Below are 17,103 nucleotides of genomic sequence, written 5' to 3'. Positions count from 1 at the left end.
GCAGGCTGGGGCCCGCCGAGGGGCTCCAGGCGGATAAGCCTTTCCCGGGGGAGGTGGAGGCGGGAAAACGGAACGAAGGGGGCGTGAGGGCGGCGGGGGAGCCGGGTCTGCGGGAAACAGCGCCGGCGCGGTGTGTGCGCGCCCCGCTCGCTCTGCGCTGCTGCGATCCTTTGTCTGCTGTGCCGCTTTCCCCTCCTCCCTCGCTCCTTTCCTCCCTCCTCCCTTCCTTCTCCCTCCCTGCCTTCCCCTCTCTCTCCCAGGCTCCAAGCGCTGCTGCAGCTGCAGGTTTGTAAATACTGGACCAACACACACACGCACACACAACATGGCTGACGCTCGCCCTGCTACTCCACCAGGGTCTCCGCCTTCTCCCTCAGTCTCCGCTGCTTAGCCGCTCCTCAGTGTAGGCTTTTGTTTCTTCCCCCCCTCCCCCTTCATCGCCCATCCCAAAAAAAAAAAGAAAAAAAAAAAAAGGAAAAACAATTCACCCTCCTTATTTGCGCGCATGGCGGGATTTCAAGGGTAAGGATCCTCGCTTTGGAAGCTTTCTCCTTTCGTTTTGCTGTTTACAACAAAATGAAACCTAAAATCAGAGGTGATTTGGGAACCTGGCAAGGCCTGGGGCTAGGGAGGACGGGAGGGAAGGAGGGGGAACCTGGGTGAGCCCCGCTGAGAGAGGCTCGATTGGAATGTGCGTATCTTTTTCTCGTGTTGGGTGTGGGGAGGCTGATGCACCAAAGTGCTGGCGGAAATGAAATACTGTGTTACACTTGGCAGAATGAACTAGGGCCTTTTCTTTCATTTGAGTACATAATTCGGTATAAGGGGGTCAGCTCTTGACAATCACAGTAAAAAGATCGGAACTAGTTAAGACGGAATAGGCATTGTGTAGGTAAAACCCGTAGCACAGGCATTTTGGGTTTTTTTGTGTTTCCTGTATCTCCTTATTAGTATCTTAAACTGCTTGCAAAACATGGAATACAAAATCGGAATTTATGCTTGTTTGGTCTTCGTGTTGCTAGATTTCTGTCATAGATTAATTTGCCCTTGTGATGTCAATAGTACAAACTGAAGCTTTTCCTTTTTCCTAAAAAGAGTTCTTCAAGATTTTTTTATTTTGGAGTTTTTTGTTTCTTTTTGTTATTGCTCGTTTACTTGTTTGGCTTTTTGTAAAAAAGGGATGGTAATGTGAAGTGAGCTCCAAAATGAAAACAAGACAGCATGCTTTTGACCTCTTTAATAGTGCAAGGCAAATGCTAAGTTCAGTACCCTCCACCTCACTTATTCAGAGCACCCCCTTCTGGCTTTGATAAATATGGCTTAATTTTTGTTGCTGCTTGTGACGTAAACCCAAAACACTTGACGGTAGTTCAAGCATATCTAAAGTGATCTGCCATGAAATGGTTTTATTTCTAGCTTGCAAATTGAGGGTGAATGTTGAAGGTGTGAAGACAGGATACTTTTTGCTTTCTAGACACATTACTGTAATTCAGAGTAAGTACTTAATTTTTCAAGGATCATACTTAAGCACGTGGCCTTTATTTATACACATGGATAGCCATAGTTTCTGAGCACTGCTCTTAAGTAACAAATGTCCTAGCTATGTTGTCTTGTCTGCTTTGCTTTAGAAGCTTCTAGCTGAGAAGCATTGGAATGGCATAATCTTGCAGCTTTTACCGAGATAAAAATATGCGAATTAGATACTGTATATGAATACCTCTTTCTGCTGCTTTTCCCATCCCAATTAATAAGCACTGATTAGCAAACATTGATTATGGAGAAAATAATACATAGAAGGAGTTTCCAATGACATAAAACTTAAAATAAGTCATCCAAGTTACAGTATAATTTTGGAATGTGTATCTACGTCATGGATTCTGAGGCAACTGTGTTAGTTCTGGATGGGAAAGTCAGAGCAAAAGTCTGTAGCCTGATATATCAGTAGATTCCTGCAGCAGGCAGTTACTTTTTTTTTTTTTTAAGAATTTTTCACTCTTCTGAAAGTCTGAATGCGATATTGCCTAAACTAGAATAGTTTTACCCAGTGTAGTTAATTTGTTGTTCATTAACTACTGCATTTTGAAATTATGATCACCTACTAAAAATGTGAAATTCATTGAAGTATACAGCTCTTCACTCAGAATAGGCCTTCAGATTCTTAAGCCAATTTTTAGGCTGAAGAGAAAATTAAACAAAACAAAAATAAGCCATCCACAACATGTCTGTTTAAATAATGGATCACTTAAAAGTAGGCTGAATGGATCACTTAATGGATCACTTAAAATTAAACTCTATTACATTGCAGTTCTGTTGCAAGAGCTAAATTTTATTCTGTAAAATTTGTCTCTAGTTCATCATCTTTGTGAAGTTTCATGTCTATAGCACCTTTAATTTAGCTTGTCATTGTATTCCTTTCTGTGGCACTCAGAATATTTTTCTTTCTGTCTTCATTGTGTTGATTTTGTCAAAAATCAGTACTGTGGGCCTTCATATCCCAATAGGAGCAGATGTAGTTGAAGAACTTGCCAAATCTCTGCATGTTCACTCAATGAAGACACTCCAGTGTTTTTGCCATTGTGAGTTATGCCAGGCTGTATTCAACCAAATTAAAACCCTGAGACTAGAAAAACCTTTTCAAAAACGATTTGGCAAATGAGACTAAGGAAAAAGAAGACTGCAAGAAATGCAGTCTCAATTATCAGCTTGCTGGAAGAAGTTAGAAATTAACAATTTTTTTTTAAACCAGGCATGCTTTTCAATAGATCTTTAATCAAGTAAATCACAACTGAGTGTAGTTCTGAATATTTATGGAATTACTAAGTAATATGCAGTCCTAAAAGTAATAAGCATTTAGTACATCCTTATTCAGTAATTTGTATTTTCTCAGTCTGAGTATTCTTTCATCCTCTTCTTACCCAGTATCTTTCCTTGCCATCTGTTGCCAGGCTGCACTCTATGACATGTTCAGATCTGTAAACCTCTAGCTGATGCAAGAACTGTGTCTTAATGTAATGCATGATTTGCTTAATGTTTGACAAATGAAATATTTTTAGAAGTATTCTATTTACTGAAGCGAAACACCATTCCTTAACCTTTATATTTTCTCCTTTCTGAAGAATGAAGCCTTTTGTTGCAAATTTCTCATCATTGCATTTTGTTTTTCTTGCCTGCTTTCCTTTTTTTTTTTCACCAGGTAATCAAAGGATCAAACTTGATTTCTTGATGGTATGGCATGAGAATGTTTTCATAGGTGACTAAAACCAGTTCTACAAACTGGTTTAGAAAACAGTCTTCGAAAGCTGTTCTTTGAAGCTGAACTGAAAGAGAGAACTACCTCGCAGAAAGTTGTTTCCTGTTGTGTGGTTAGATGGCTTGTTTCTTATGACAGGTGTGAGAGAGTTTTTTGGTTTGTTGTTTTTCTTGTGTTCCTTCTCTTACTGCTTTTCAGAGGTCAGTGATTTTATGATGGAAGGGTGAATGCTGATCTTTCTTGACACTGGTTCTCCTTATAAGGACCTCCTGTATATCAAGATGTGTTCCACATGCTGTCTAGATGTCATCATGCCTCCTGCCATAAAAGTACGGGGAATCTGACTTTGCTTTATGAATGCGTAGACTTGTTTCTATCTACATCTCTGATAAGAATATATATGGAAATCTTTCAAACAGTGGCGTTAACTGGTATTTAGTTAGCTATGAACAGTTGATTCTGGAGACAAAGGGGCCTCCTTACTGATCCATTTCAAACAATGATGAAATAATTTAATTTGAATGGCTTTTACTATGTTGTGGCTGAAGTTAACTTTCTGTTATAGAGTAAAATGTGAATTTGCTAAAGACATACAGAATTCAGAAGGTGAATGGATTTGGCTTTCAGATTGTGGAGGATGGTTCTACAAATCCAGGTTATGTATTTTTTTTATTTCTTTCCTGTAATGTATGTTGTGAAACTACTGTAAATCTATGTTATATGAGGTCTTGAAAGACTGACTTGGAAACTTCACTGTTGTAATGGTCCCATAAAATGAAATGGATAGAAATAGTAATCGTTACCCATGGTGTCTACTAGCTGGAACTGTTACCTAATCACATTTTAATTTTTGAAGTTATTGCACCTTGGTTGAGATGTTCTTGAAATAGTTGAATGAATTTATACTCTTTTTGAGAAGACTTTAAAATCCCTAAAACTTGATTAGGTCTTTGATTGGGTTGGGTTTGGGCTGCTTTTTTTTTTTGGTTAGTTGGGTTTTATTTTGTGTGATTTTTTTTTTTTAATGTTATTGTGGAATATTCCAACACACTATTCAAGTTCTGCACCTACAAATACTCCTGAGAGTATTTCAAAAGCAGTTGTGGATCTTAGTGATTTACTAAGTACTTGACTTTCACAGAATGGGTGCTGAACTTAAAACCTTCTGTTCTGTAAGGTATTTTGAACAAAATGAAGCTGTATAAATCAGTTACTACTTTGTAGTATAGTAAGCTGTTCTAGCTGTCTATGCCATCATGCTATGGTCTGTGAAGTGTCACCAACACAGACTTAAAAAACCCCATAAATACCAACAGAACAAGCAAAACCCAACTCCCAACTTCTCCCATGAATTTCTTTTAATCCAATTCAAATGTAAAACAGGACTTTGCTAGATTATGATTTCTTAGCCCAGGTGGATAAGGACAGAAAGAGTCATTAGATGCCAGACCTTTGGTCTGTTTGATTTCTTAAAATCACTTAATTACTTGTTTCAGAACTGTTTCAGTTTTTCCAAATTTAGTGTTTATGTTTCCTACATGGAAACATTGCTAGTTATGTGGAATTGAGACAACTCAAGTCCATTGTCTTGTGATTTCAGTTGAAATTTTTGAATAGGGAATTTTTTGCCTTTCTAGATAGTGTTTTGTGAGCTGAGTAACACAAGAAAAACCATGTTCTAGATTAGTCCTCCTGCGAAAATTCTGTAAAATTTTGTTGCTAAACTTCTGTAGATACTGTGACAAACACAATGTTTACTGAAGTCCAGAGCTGTGCTTAGGGTTCTTTTACTGAGCAAAGGTTAAGTAGCTGCCATGGACTGGGAAGTATTTTGTATTCTGCTGCATATCTGTAACTTCTGGTTTTATTTGTGCACTTAAAAGTGTCTGCAGATTAGACAGTCTTCAGTTTTCTAGGAGTGATAAAAAATAGTAAAAATAATGCTTCAAATATGAGTTTGTGTAACCCATAAAAATGCACTTGGAAAAGAGTTGACTGATTCTGGACAATTGCTTGCCTGTCATGTTTAATCATGTATGTTTTAGACAATGAGCTAGACATCACAGTGAAGCAAGAGTGGGAGCAAACAGGTTAGAGATCAATTTACTCCTTTCTCAAAATGTTCCAGTTGCAGAGAGCTTTGTTGAATTGATGTAATTACCTTTTTCTTCAAAAATCCCCTCCAGATGTTCTTTGTCTTGTTGGTGAAAGATAGCCTACAAACCCATTAATTGGTTGTTTAAGTGTCAGTGGAACTGTAAATGAGATATTGTGGTGCTGAGATTTTGTGAGATACAATAGGCCAAAATCTGTATTCTGATAAGTATGCCTTCAAAAGCATTTTAACAGTAGATTCTGACTTGAATATGACTTCACAGAAACTTGGTCTTGATTGCTTTTAGGGTTAAGGGATATGCAGGTGTTCCATATACTTGGAAACCACAGGTTGTTGCATATTCTTACCATTTTATGTGATAAGCAGAGCAACTGGTCTCTGGGTCATCTCTCCCTACTGCTGAAGGGAGGAGTGAACAAGCACAGAAGTCTTCAGCTCCTAGACTGCAGGAGTACATCTCAGGTGAATTACAGCTCTGTCTTCTTCACCTCCATTTTGTCAGTAAAGGATATGTACTGTTAGGTGCCAAACAGAAGACCAGAGAGGAAGCAGGCTTTCCTGTCTGTTTGAATTGGGGGGGGTTTGCTCCTGCCTTCAGTTTTATTGATATATATTCTGGTTTTGAAAGACAGGTGTCTGCTAAGGAAGGCAGGAGCCTCCCTTGGAATGCAAAATATTATTCCCTTCCCTCTGAATTGTTATAATTTTGAAATTAAGGAGCTTTCAGGCAAAGATGTGAGAAACTAAATAACAGTTCTTTACTGGTCTGTATAACAAGGCAAACAATGCCAGTGCCAGCCCCAGCAGAGCAGAGCAGCAATCCCAGGGAAGTCTCTCCCCGCTCTCCAAGCCCTCTCCCCGCCGGTGCCAGCCCCAGCAGAGCAGCAATCCCAGGGAAGTCTCTCCCCGCTCTCCAAGCCCTCTCCCCACCGGTGCCAGCCCCAGCAGAGCAGAGCAGCAATCCCAGGGAAGTCTCTCCCCGCTCTCCAAGCCCTCTCCCCGCCGGTGCCAGCCCCAGCAGAGCAGAGCAGCAATCCCAGGGAAGTCTCTCCCCGCTCTCCAAGCCCTCTCCCTGCCGGTGCCAGCCCCAGCAGAGCAGAGCAGCAATCCCAGGGAAGTCTCTCCCCGCTCTCCAAGCCCTCTCCCCGCCGGTGCCAGCCCCAGCAGAGCAGAGCAGCAATCCCAGGGAAGTCTCTCCCCGCTCTCCAAGCCCTCTCCCCGCCGGTGCCAGCCCCAGCAGAGCAGAGCAGCAATCCCAGGGAAGTCTCTCCCCGCTCTCCAAGCCCTTTCCCCGCCAGTGCCAGCCCCAGCAGAGCAGAGCAGCAATCCCAGGGAAGTCTCTCCCCGCTCTCCAAGCCCTCTCCCCGCCGGTGCCAGCCCCAGCAGAGCAGAGCAGCAATCCCAGGGAAGTCTCTCCCCGCTCTCCAAGCCCTCTCCCCGCCGGTGCGGTTACGGCCGCAGCCGCCAGGGGCGCTGCTGGCTCCCGGCGGGCAGGGCAGGGCGGTGGTTCCCCCGCGCCGGCAGGGGGCGCTGTGGCGCGGGGCCGCCCGCGGCTCCCTCACGCGGTCATGGCGGACGGGCTGTGCGGAAGGGATGGAGAGGGGACTTGCTTTACAAACCGCTGGGTGGGTGATCCTGGTGCCCCCTCTGGACAGCAGAAGGAGCTTTACTAGGGACCTCGGGGAAGCCATCTGGAAAGGAAGGGATGAGCGAAGTCCGGAAGTGGTGGATGAGATGTATCAGAAACTTCGAGGCTGTAGCTGGAACTGGGGGGGGGGAACGGGCGGGGGGAAGGGAGAGGGGACGTTTTGGCAGGCAGGAGTGCAGAGCTACAATGTAGCAAAAACAGAGCAGTGGAATAAGAACAAAACAAAACAAAAAAAAAAACAAAACAGCGGTGGCCGGGGAGCTGCAGCCCAGCTCTGAGCAGGGTAGGGAAAAGGTTCCCGGGGAGGGGAAAGGGCTGGGAATCCCTGGGTTTTCTCCTGAGACACCCCAGCAAATGGTGGAAAGTCCCTCTTTTAGTGAGGTTGGTGATAATAAGGTCCCAGTTCAGTGGCTGCTCTCATGAGCAGAGGCTCACCCCACGGCAGAAGCAGCAGCTCTGGGCTGGACTCTGGTGGTGGCAGTGAATTCCCTCCCCCAAACAGCAGCCCTGGCTGCCCTTCTCCAAAGACATGTGCAGGAGATCTAGGAGCTGCCCCTGCCCCTTCTTTTTGCATCCCAGTTCTGTCAATATCTTTGCCCTTACCAGAGAGGCCCAGAGACAGCAGCCAGCTGGCCCCCTCCCCTGAGCTGTGGCCACTTCTCTTGTCTTTTGTAAGTACCCGGAGGTTACTGTCTCCTAGCAACATATATGGGAGAAGATTCCCTGAGAGAAAGAAACAAAAGGAAGAATTCTAAACTCCAGCACTATGTTTACAAGTGCTTACACCTGTGGCTTGTATGGAAGGAGATCAGACAGGTTAATGTTACATCAGGGCACTAGGGATATGTGGCTGTATTAACAGTGGATGAAAAGTACATTTTTTGAAATGCTGTAACCTTGGTGGCTAACCAGCAGTGAAATAGGCATTTACAGATAGTTTTAGGCTAGAGGCTTGAAGAACCAAATTTACATGGATTTGTTTGAGGCAGGTTTTTTCTTTTAGGTACAATTGAAGAAGGAGTAGTGATGGTGTGAATAAACATCCCAGGTTTTGGTTGTACTTAAGCTTCTAATCACATTTCTAGAAGAGCTTCCATTTGAGTGAGGATGGTGCAACATGATGCTAGCATGAGCAAAAAAGGCAGAGGTGTGGTTGTTACAGTGTGGGCTTTGATTATCTCCAGGACAGGCTTCTAGAAAGCCTCACCTGATTTTATGGGAAAGGATATCCTGCTTTCTGAGATCTTGTTTCGGTGGAAGATACCTCACTTTTTCTCTTCTTCAGTTTGTTTTTCCCCTTCTCTGTTGCCCAAGTGAGTAGACTCAGCTTTGTTTCAAGGACCAAAAGACAATTTAGTTCTCCCTGCAAATAAGCATGTACATTTTCAAAAGGGAAGAGGGATGTGTGCTTTTTTTGGGAGGATTGTTGTTATTACCAATATCTAGGTTGATGCAGAATCTCAGGAAATATATTTAATGTTTATTGGTAAATCTAGTTTGGATCAGCTGTAAAATTTTCCAGAGGAAAAATGAGATTTTAAAGCAGGAAAAAAAAAAAAAAGACTAATTTTATCCATTTCTGCTGCTGCTGGATGTTCTACCTCCAAGTTCTATCATAATTAATTTGCATTCTCATTTCATTTCCATTTGTGCTTCATGCCCAATGGAGTAGTTTCAGTGCAGCATTTTGAATACAATTTACCACCAAAGCTGAAGAAAGGAAAGCAGGTTTACTGTGGGTCAGACACAGTATGGTAGAGAACAAGTAATTCCAAGGTGATTGTCATTCTGGAAGCCTTCTTTCCATGACTTCCTTCTTGCCATCATTTTGTTACCTTTCTGCAGCAGAGAATGAGGACAACGTAGTCAGTCAGCTATACTCAAATGTACTCATAAAGTACAAATTGTACTCAAATTGCACTCAAAAAGTCAGCTATACTCAAATGCATACAGATATTGTCTTTAAGTTAGTTTTTTCACAGTCCAGTAAATAACTTCCCAGAGTAATTTGAAATGGTTTGTCATCTTGCTTAAATATTTTAGATCTACTAATTAGTTTCATGAATATGCAGATCTCTTACTTAAATTAGAATTAATAATTTGTGCATTTTTTCTTCTGTGCTTTTAAAGAAATACTAGTGATATGAAGTTTGATGTGTTTTGACGTCTCCACAGCTTTTAGGGAGTCACTGGTTTCACAGTTAAACTTTTTTCTCTGTTGTCTTGCTCCTTACCAGCCTTTGTATGCACACACACAGACACACACATACAGGATGTGTTGTTTTTTCACGAAAAATGTGAAGGAACACTAATCAAGCAAAGAAGATACCATAGTATATTGCAATGCTGATGGCTCTCATGTTAGAGAAGATGTATGATTGATGGTTTAATAAGGTACCATTGTCTTTGATGATGAATCCAGTGCTGACTGCAGTATTTAAATTAATAGTGCAAGTGTGTGATATAAATTTTCTACAGCTAATTTATATTTTTATAAAGTAACAGTTTTTGTTCTTTCACTGACCTTCCAGACTTACAGAAACCAGTGTAGTAGCTGGAGTTAGAGCTCAAATAATACAATGCTGAACTTTGTTTTCAGTGACTTGCTGTTACGCAGATTGCAACTTTTACATCTGTTGCAACTATTCACAATTTAAACGTGATAATCTCTTTAGGCCAAGATTTTTAGACAGTGAATATTCTGCAGTTGATTTGGAAAAACTAACATCTTGTTTTTCATTAGTAGCCACGGAAGAGCCATTTTTAACAGTGTTTTCAGTTTAGTAGTTTATGATTCCACTGTAGACAGTTATGTGAATGCATTTGAGAACTGATTTAATATAAGCTGAAATGGTTGAATGTGAAGAAAATAGGTAAGACAAGTTCAGTTTAGGACTGGCTGCTCAGCTGTTTCAAACTGTAGATTAAAGCCAAGAGATAATTTTTTCTGAATCCTTTTCTCAGTTTTGGGTTTTTTTGGTCATTGCAAAGATGGGAAGAAAAATGTTGTTGATTTGAATTTTCTAACTGTGTCTATAAGCTTTTTTAAAAACCAGGTGTGTAGTGAGAAATTTTCTTATGCTTGGAGTACGAGTTTAGTATCTATCAGTGTGATTGTGCTTCAGTTTGCAAAAATGGTACTGTTTGCTTCTTCGTTGCATTAATTCCTAAAAAAAAAAATGTTCATTTTCTTCTGATTAGAAGAGGTCAAAGTTTATCAATATTTTCTCTCTAATTCCTCTTCCTGCTGTCAGCTGATTTAAGAAACAGAACTACATTTTTATTAAAGTAAGGGCAGTCAGTGTTTGTGTCCAATGGAAACCCAAGTTAAGATCTGATTTATTAAAAAGTGTTATGGTTGTAGCTACTGTGATGTTAAATATGGGAGAAGTTTTGAATACGTGTGTCTCAAATCTATGAATAAATGATCTTGTGGCAAATCTCGTCATAGTTTTGTGTGACATCTTGTATAGAAAGCAAATGTAGGTAACTATTTTCTAACCTTAACCTTCAGTATTTTGTGGTCCTGCTTTTTTTTTTTCTTTTGAAGTACTGAATTATTACTTATATAGCAATAATCTCACTGATTACTTAGGTTGGGTTTCATAACAATTAGATTCTGACTTTCTAATCAATGCTGTAAATAATAGCTTATTCTTATTAGAATTTTGAATGTTTAAATGTTTCGTTTGCATTAAAAGTTGGTAGGTGATTGCTGTGTTACAACAAATATTTTATTTGCACAAGTATTTGTGCCACAAGTTCTTACATTTGCTTTAGGAATTTAATTTTTTTATTATGCCTAGGTTAAATTTAGTTTTCAGTGGCATCTTCTGAGGATACTCAAAACACATCAAAGAATAACTTGGTGGTTATGATGCTCAGACTACAAAGCTTGCAAGTGGTCTATCTAATGGAGATGATCCCCCTGCCCCTAAATGTTGTGTGTGTTGTGTCTGTTCCCTCCATGTTTGAAGGTGTGTGTAGCTAGCCTGGAATGTTGAGAAGTGGTTGTTATGCACTTAAAATTTCACTTAAAGAGATCAGCCAGCCTTCTCAATGGTTGTAAGCAAGAGTTTGATTTGCCATGATTACTTAACCTAACAGACTTATAAATGCAGTAACTTACCACTCTATTACTTTCTAACAGCAAAGGTAGGTACGTGTACCCTAGGCTTGCTCTTCCAGAATGTTGGAGCAATTATTTTGGCTTTGGAGCAATCCTTCTCTGACTAGCACAATAGAAATTAAACCTAGTCTTCTGACAAAGGCTGACTGAAGTATACTCGTTTGGGAGACGCAAGCAGAGAACAGAAAAATAACTTACTTTTTTAAACAGACATTTTCCTCCATGTTTTCCAGAGACCTGTTGTAAATGTTCCCAAACCCAATTGAGTCAACTTGCTCAGAGTTGTAATAAATTATTTTGGCCGCTTCTGTCTATAAGAGCATGACTAAGAAAAAAAATAATTGCATTGTAAAACTTAAAGTTCACTTGTATTTGCTATAGAATGCTAGCAAGCGCAGTGATTGTGCATTGCTGCTGTAATATCCTGGGCAGCTGTTATTTTTGTGCATGGGTTTTTGATTTTTTTTATCCAAGGGAGGGAAGGATAGTCTACCAGGAAGGAAAGTTTTAGAACCAGAGAGTGGTTTAATTTGGAATGGACCTTAAAGATCACCTAGTTCAGACTCCCTTGCCATGGATAGGTACACCTTCCACTGGACCACACTGCTCAGAGGCTCATTCAGCCAGACTTAGAACATTTGCAGAGAGGAAGCATCCATAGCTTCTCTGGGATGCTCCAGTGCCACACCATTTGCACAGTAAAGAATTTCTTCCTGATACCAAATCTAAACCTGTTCTCTCTTACTTTGAAGCCACTCGCTCATGTCCTGTTGCTACTTGCCTTGGTAAAGAGTCTTTCTCCAGCCTTCTTGTAGGTACTCTTCAGGTACTGAAAGGCTGCTGTAAAGTTGCCCCAAAGCCTTCTCTTTTCCAGGCAGGACAACCTGAACTCTCTCAGCCTGACCTTGTAGAGGTGTGATCCAGCCCTGGGATCATCATCTGAGAAGTTAAGTCTGGTTCATATTTGCCTTGGCACAAAAGTGCACTTCTTTGGGTGACACATGCCTGTGGCAACTTCTTGTTGTGCCATCTGTGCACATTCTTGCCCTGTGGTTAAAAGCAAAGTTATTTGCAGTAGACTGAACAATTAGAGTAGGTTAAAATTTACCTTTGGATAAAGTGATGCAAGGCAGGTTATCACGACTTTGACTAAGTACTAGATAGATCTCTTCTGAACAATTTTTTTTCAAAAGCCTGGTCTTGTAAGATTACCCTAGGCATGGAGGACCATGTAAGTATCAAATGATCAGGCTGCAGGTTAGAACGTACACGGGGTTATATCAGCAATTATTTTTGCATTGCTTGTAAGAGGGTGCTTTAAAACAAAATCATTGTACTTCAGTCTTGGTATATTGTGCAAAGTCATAGGAAGAATTGTAGCAATATAGTGAGAAATACCTTCACATTTCTTAGTTTGTTGTAAATGTCAGCAATGTTTTAAAAGCTAAAATTTGGTAGCTGATCATGATCCCATAGTAGAAGGACAGAATAATGCATAGGCAAATCATTTAGTAATAGAGGTTGTAATTGTCCATGCTGCTTGAGAAAAGAGTAGACAAGAGCTATAAAAAAGTCTTCTAAAATGTGCTATGTGTGTGTCTTTATTGTTCTTGTACTAAGGTGTGCATAGTGTTGCAGTAGAGGGAGAATATATTTGTTTTCAAAATTAGTTTTGCTCTGCCATCTGTATGTATAGGGAAACAGATGTATTTGTTCTTACACATTAGAATGAAAATAGACTAGAAACTTCCTAATTGACAAACCACTAGGTGATTTAGTGTGGAACTTGAAAGTTCATGTTGAAAAGCGTATTTCATTTGTTGGAGTTTTTGTTTAGGTTTTTTTTTTTTTTTTAAGGAAGGTCTTGCAAACTTACTTTGCATGATAAGGTTCTCTTATCCCTTCATTAGTTTCATTCCTATTCAGTAGAACAGCCAAAATGTGTGTTTTTAATACCAGATTTAAGTAAATTTTTATTTGCATTTTTGTGTTCAATTTTTGTCATTTATTTTTTCAACCACGAGAGAAGCAAGGAATTCTTCAAAGGGCAAACATATGTCAAAAAGTCAGTGAGCCCTTAGCCAAATATTTAGTCTGGTTGTAATATTGCCTACGTGGGAAGCAGATCAAATAAGAAACTATTACATTTTAATCAGTTTAATGCTCTACTTTTGCATAACTTCACTGTTGATAACTTGTAAAAAGCCCAGACTAAGGCTGCAAGGTTTTCTGAAATTAATTTCTGGAGAATTTCTTTCCTTTGTTTTCTGCATTACTTTTTATTACTGCTTAAAGTTGTAGTCCTGCAGTTTTCCTTTACCCTGAAAGTTCTTGTGTATTTCAGAAACATAATTGTGTTTACTGTGAGCATAAATTTAAAAACTGGGGTTATATAAGCTTTTTAAATTTTATTTCTGCAGTCTGGATATGGCATGCGTCTGTAATTTTCTGCTTTCTTTTACCACATTAATCTTACTTTTAATGTATTACTGGTTTTCTCAATGGTTTTGGTTGTTTTGGTTTGGGTTTTTTTACCTGTTCATGTTTATAACTAGTAGTTCCTTTCCAGGAAAAATCCTGTGCCTGTTTTTAATGTCAGTCAACAACTGATACCTGGCTTAGTGACTATGTAGCATTATTACTGCTTCTTACTTGTAATCAACCCATATGACTCGAGGGTTGGCATTTAAAAATTAATGCTTTTCGAACATAAACTTCATAACCACTGATGTATGATGCCTTTAGTAATGGCATTGTATAGATGCTTTTTTCTTTTTCTTTCTCTGAAGAACTGCAGGTCCATATAGAGCAACACTTAAAATAAATGAAGAAAGTTTTGATCAGAGGTTCCCAATCTCTTTCCAATTGATTTAAAGGCCCAGACAATGGAAGAAACTTTCATCTGTGAACTGTTGATCTGGGCCAGATGGAATTATAATCTCTTCCAGTTGCAACTGTCTGTTCTTTACAGAAAGATTGAGAACTTTTAAAACCTCTGAAGAGAGGTGGGCTAATTCCCACACAACAATATTTGGCTGGATGTTTCATTTGTTTCACTGTTGCCTTTCTTATGAAAAATAGAATGAAAAATAGATAAAACATTATTGAAGTACACCTTCTTTTGAAAGTGAGGTCATGCCCTTTGTCCATTTTCAGACATTTTCTAAATTCCACAAGCAGGAAGACCAGCTGGTCTCTGGTTCGTTTATTTGTTGGGGGGGCAGGGGGGGTGTGTCCAATAACTGGGTTATGTACATCTGCACTTCAGGTGCTGTTGCAAAAGTCACTCAGTGTATAGTGTGTATGCAGGCGTTACAGATGCTAAGGGAGTTCTTGAGTGGAGAGAACTGTTACAAATTTGCTGGTTATGTTCTACATGAAACTAAGTATAAATGTGGTTTTCATATTGCTTTCACTCTAGTGACTTCTATTCCTGGTAGTTAAATAAGGGTGCAAGTAGAAACGTTGCAGAGCTGAGTACAGTTAAATAGTCACAAGTTTTACTGAAGCATAGTATATCTGATTATCTACAGAATTTTCTGCTGAGGGATAATTTTTTCCCAGCAGAAGTATCTGCCACTAATGGGTTGGAATGATGAAAATTTATCTATAATTATTTATAGGGGGTCTCCAACTTTATTTGATGCTAATGTGAGCTCAGTAGAACTGGTGATCTTTTAGTGCATTTTAGGAAACAGATTAAAAAAACTATAGTGAATTGTCCCTCATCTTGGATTGCTTTGCTTTTTAGAAGAAACAAGGCACATTTTACTGCTGATTTCCTGAAGGCTGAGAGGTGTCCCGCTATTAAAATTTGTAAAGGCAAAATGGAGAAATTGTTGTTGAAGGTCATCGTGTTAATTTTTCTGTGTTCATGATGCAGATATTAAGGTATGCTTGTAAAATGTGTTAATAGGTGCTTGTGTATACCAGATTGTCTGTCTGGAAATTTGTTGTAATTTCATTATGTATTCATTGCGGTTTTTTTTAAAAAAAATCATTTTTGCTCGACAGGGATCTGTAACTGAAGACAAAACCCTTAATATCTTAGAAGTTTTTTTTCTTAAATACAGTGAAGTATTGTGAGAGAGTTGTCAGAAAATACACTCTTTTCATCAGTCAGCTAAACTTCTACAGATGGAAAGCATGTCTTAATTACTTATGGGAGTTGTAAATATAAGTCGTAAGTTCTACATGTGTGCTCAGAGGTAATTTTTGCTAGGAAGATGCCTTGGTTTGAAACAGGTATCTGCTAGGGAAGGCAGGAGCCTCCCTTGGGATGGAAAATGTAGACCCCTTCCCTCCGAATTATTATAATTTTGAAGTTAAGGGGCTCTCAGGTAAGGATATGAGACTAGGAATGGCAGTTCTTTACTAGTACGCACAGTAAAGCGACCAAAGCACCGCCACCCCCCGCAGCATTACCCCCACCCAGAGCAGGAGCTGGGACAGTTCCTCTGGGCCGCGGGCGCTTTCCCCTGGGTGCAGTTCCGGGCACTGCCAGCAGGGGCGCCGGTGGCTCCCGGCGGGCAGGGCGGGCCATGATTCCCCCGCTCCTGCAGGGGGCGCTGTGGGGCGGGCTCGGGGAGCCGCGGTGATGGCGGCCGGGCCCGGCCGGGAAGGGATGGAGGGGAGGCTTTGCTTCACAAACCTGGGGCAGCCGATCCCCGTGCCCCTGTGGGACTGTGGGAAGCAGCAAGCTGGAACGGCGGGATGTCTCTGCGGGCAGGGGGTGCGAGGCTGCGGTGCGGTGAAAGCTCGGAGCAGTGCTGAAGCAGCAGCCGGGGTGGGGCAGCAGCAGCAGCCCGGCTCCAGCAGGGCAGGGAGAGGTGAGCTCGGGATCCTGGGCACCCGAGCAGGTGGGGATAGGTCCGTTTTTAGTGAGATGGGAGATAATAAGGTCCCAGTTTAGTGGCTGCTCTCATGAGCAGAGGCTCATCCCACAGCAGAAGCAGCAGCAGCGAATTCCCTCCCCCAGACAGCAGCCCTGGCCGACCATCCTCCTCCGAAGCAGAGAGAGAAAGAGAGAGAGCTACTGTGCCCCAGCCCCATCTTTTATCAGTCCAGACCAATTCTCAGGGTGTCTCTGCCCAAGAGAAAGTACCAGATAAGAGAAGTGCAACAAGATGCCCTCCTCCCCGGAGCCTGGCGACTTCTTTTGTTCTTCTTAGGTACCCAGTCTCGTTAGTGTTTCCTAGCAGCTTCTGGGAAAAATGTCCCTAAGTACAAAGGAACAAAAGGAAGATGAGGTCCTAGAGTTGTAGAAGGTTCTTATAGGTAATGACTTGTTGCATGATCTCCTGAGTTCTGATGAACCATGCTTAGTGTATCCTTGGGTTAGTTTTCATTACCATTTTATTAAAAATTTGGAAGATAAAATAAAAGCATGTTTACAGGGAATAATTGTAGGCAGTGTATTAGAAAAAGAGAAAGTCTAGACAAATGATAAGTTGAAAATACAAGACTTGGAAAATTTGTTTTAGCTGTATTAAATTTAACCTACCATCAAATAAACAACAGGAGATGATAATTTTGAGGACTTTTAAGGCCTGATTCTCTAAGATTATATTTCATTATGCATGTTACAGGAAGGAGGAAAAGGCCTTACTATCTGTTTTTGAACCTTTTCACTGTACAGAGTAATAAAAGAGTAGTTGGAAAATATATAGATGAATAGTGTATAGATGTAATTTAAGAAAACTATTCTGGTTTTATTTAAGTTGCTAACTTACTTGTTAAAGGTACTTAAAAAATACTAGTAAAACTAAATCACAGAGTTCTAAAATATGCTAAGCTGGAAGGGATCCGTCAGGATCATCACGTCCAACTCCTGGCCCTCTACAAGACTATCCCCAGCAATCACACCATGTGCCTGTCTGAGAGAGTTGTCAAAATTCTTCTTGAACTAGACAGACTTGGTGCTGTGACCCCTTTCCTGGGGAGCCTGTTCCAGTGCCCAG

General features: G+C 40.7%; 1 protein-coding gene across 1 annotated transcript in view; it reads left to right on the top strand.

Annotated features, from left to right (window-relative positions):
* The first annotated feature begins 372 nt into the window (after positions 1-372).
* SPIN1 (spindlin 1) overlaps positions 373-17,103 on the top strand; it is a 58,710-nt gene continuing 41,979 nt past the window's right edge. The window contains exon 1 of the mRNA XM_062513244.1: positions 373-522. The gene's annotated coding sequence lies outside the window, so the exon portion shown is untranslated. The remainder of the gene's footprint in view (positions 523-17,103) is intronic.

This window comes from Cinclus cinclus, chromosome Z, assembly GCF_963662255.1.
Source record: "Cinclus cinclus chromosome Z, bCinCin1.1, whole genome shotgun sequence".
Lineage (NCBI taxonomy): Eukaryota > Metazoa > Chordata > Aves > Passeriformes > Cinclidae > Cinclus > Cinclus cinclus.
The sequence above is the reverse complement of the archived record's forward strand: the minus strand, read 5'-3'. Positions and strand labels throughout refer to the sequence as shown.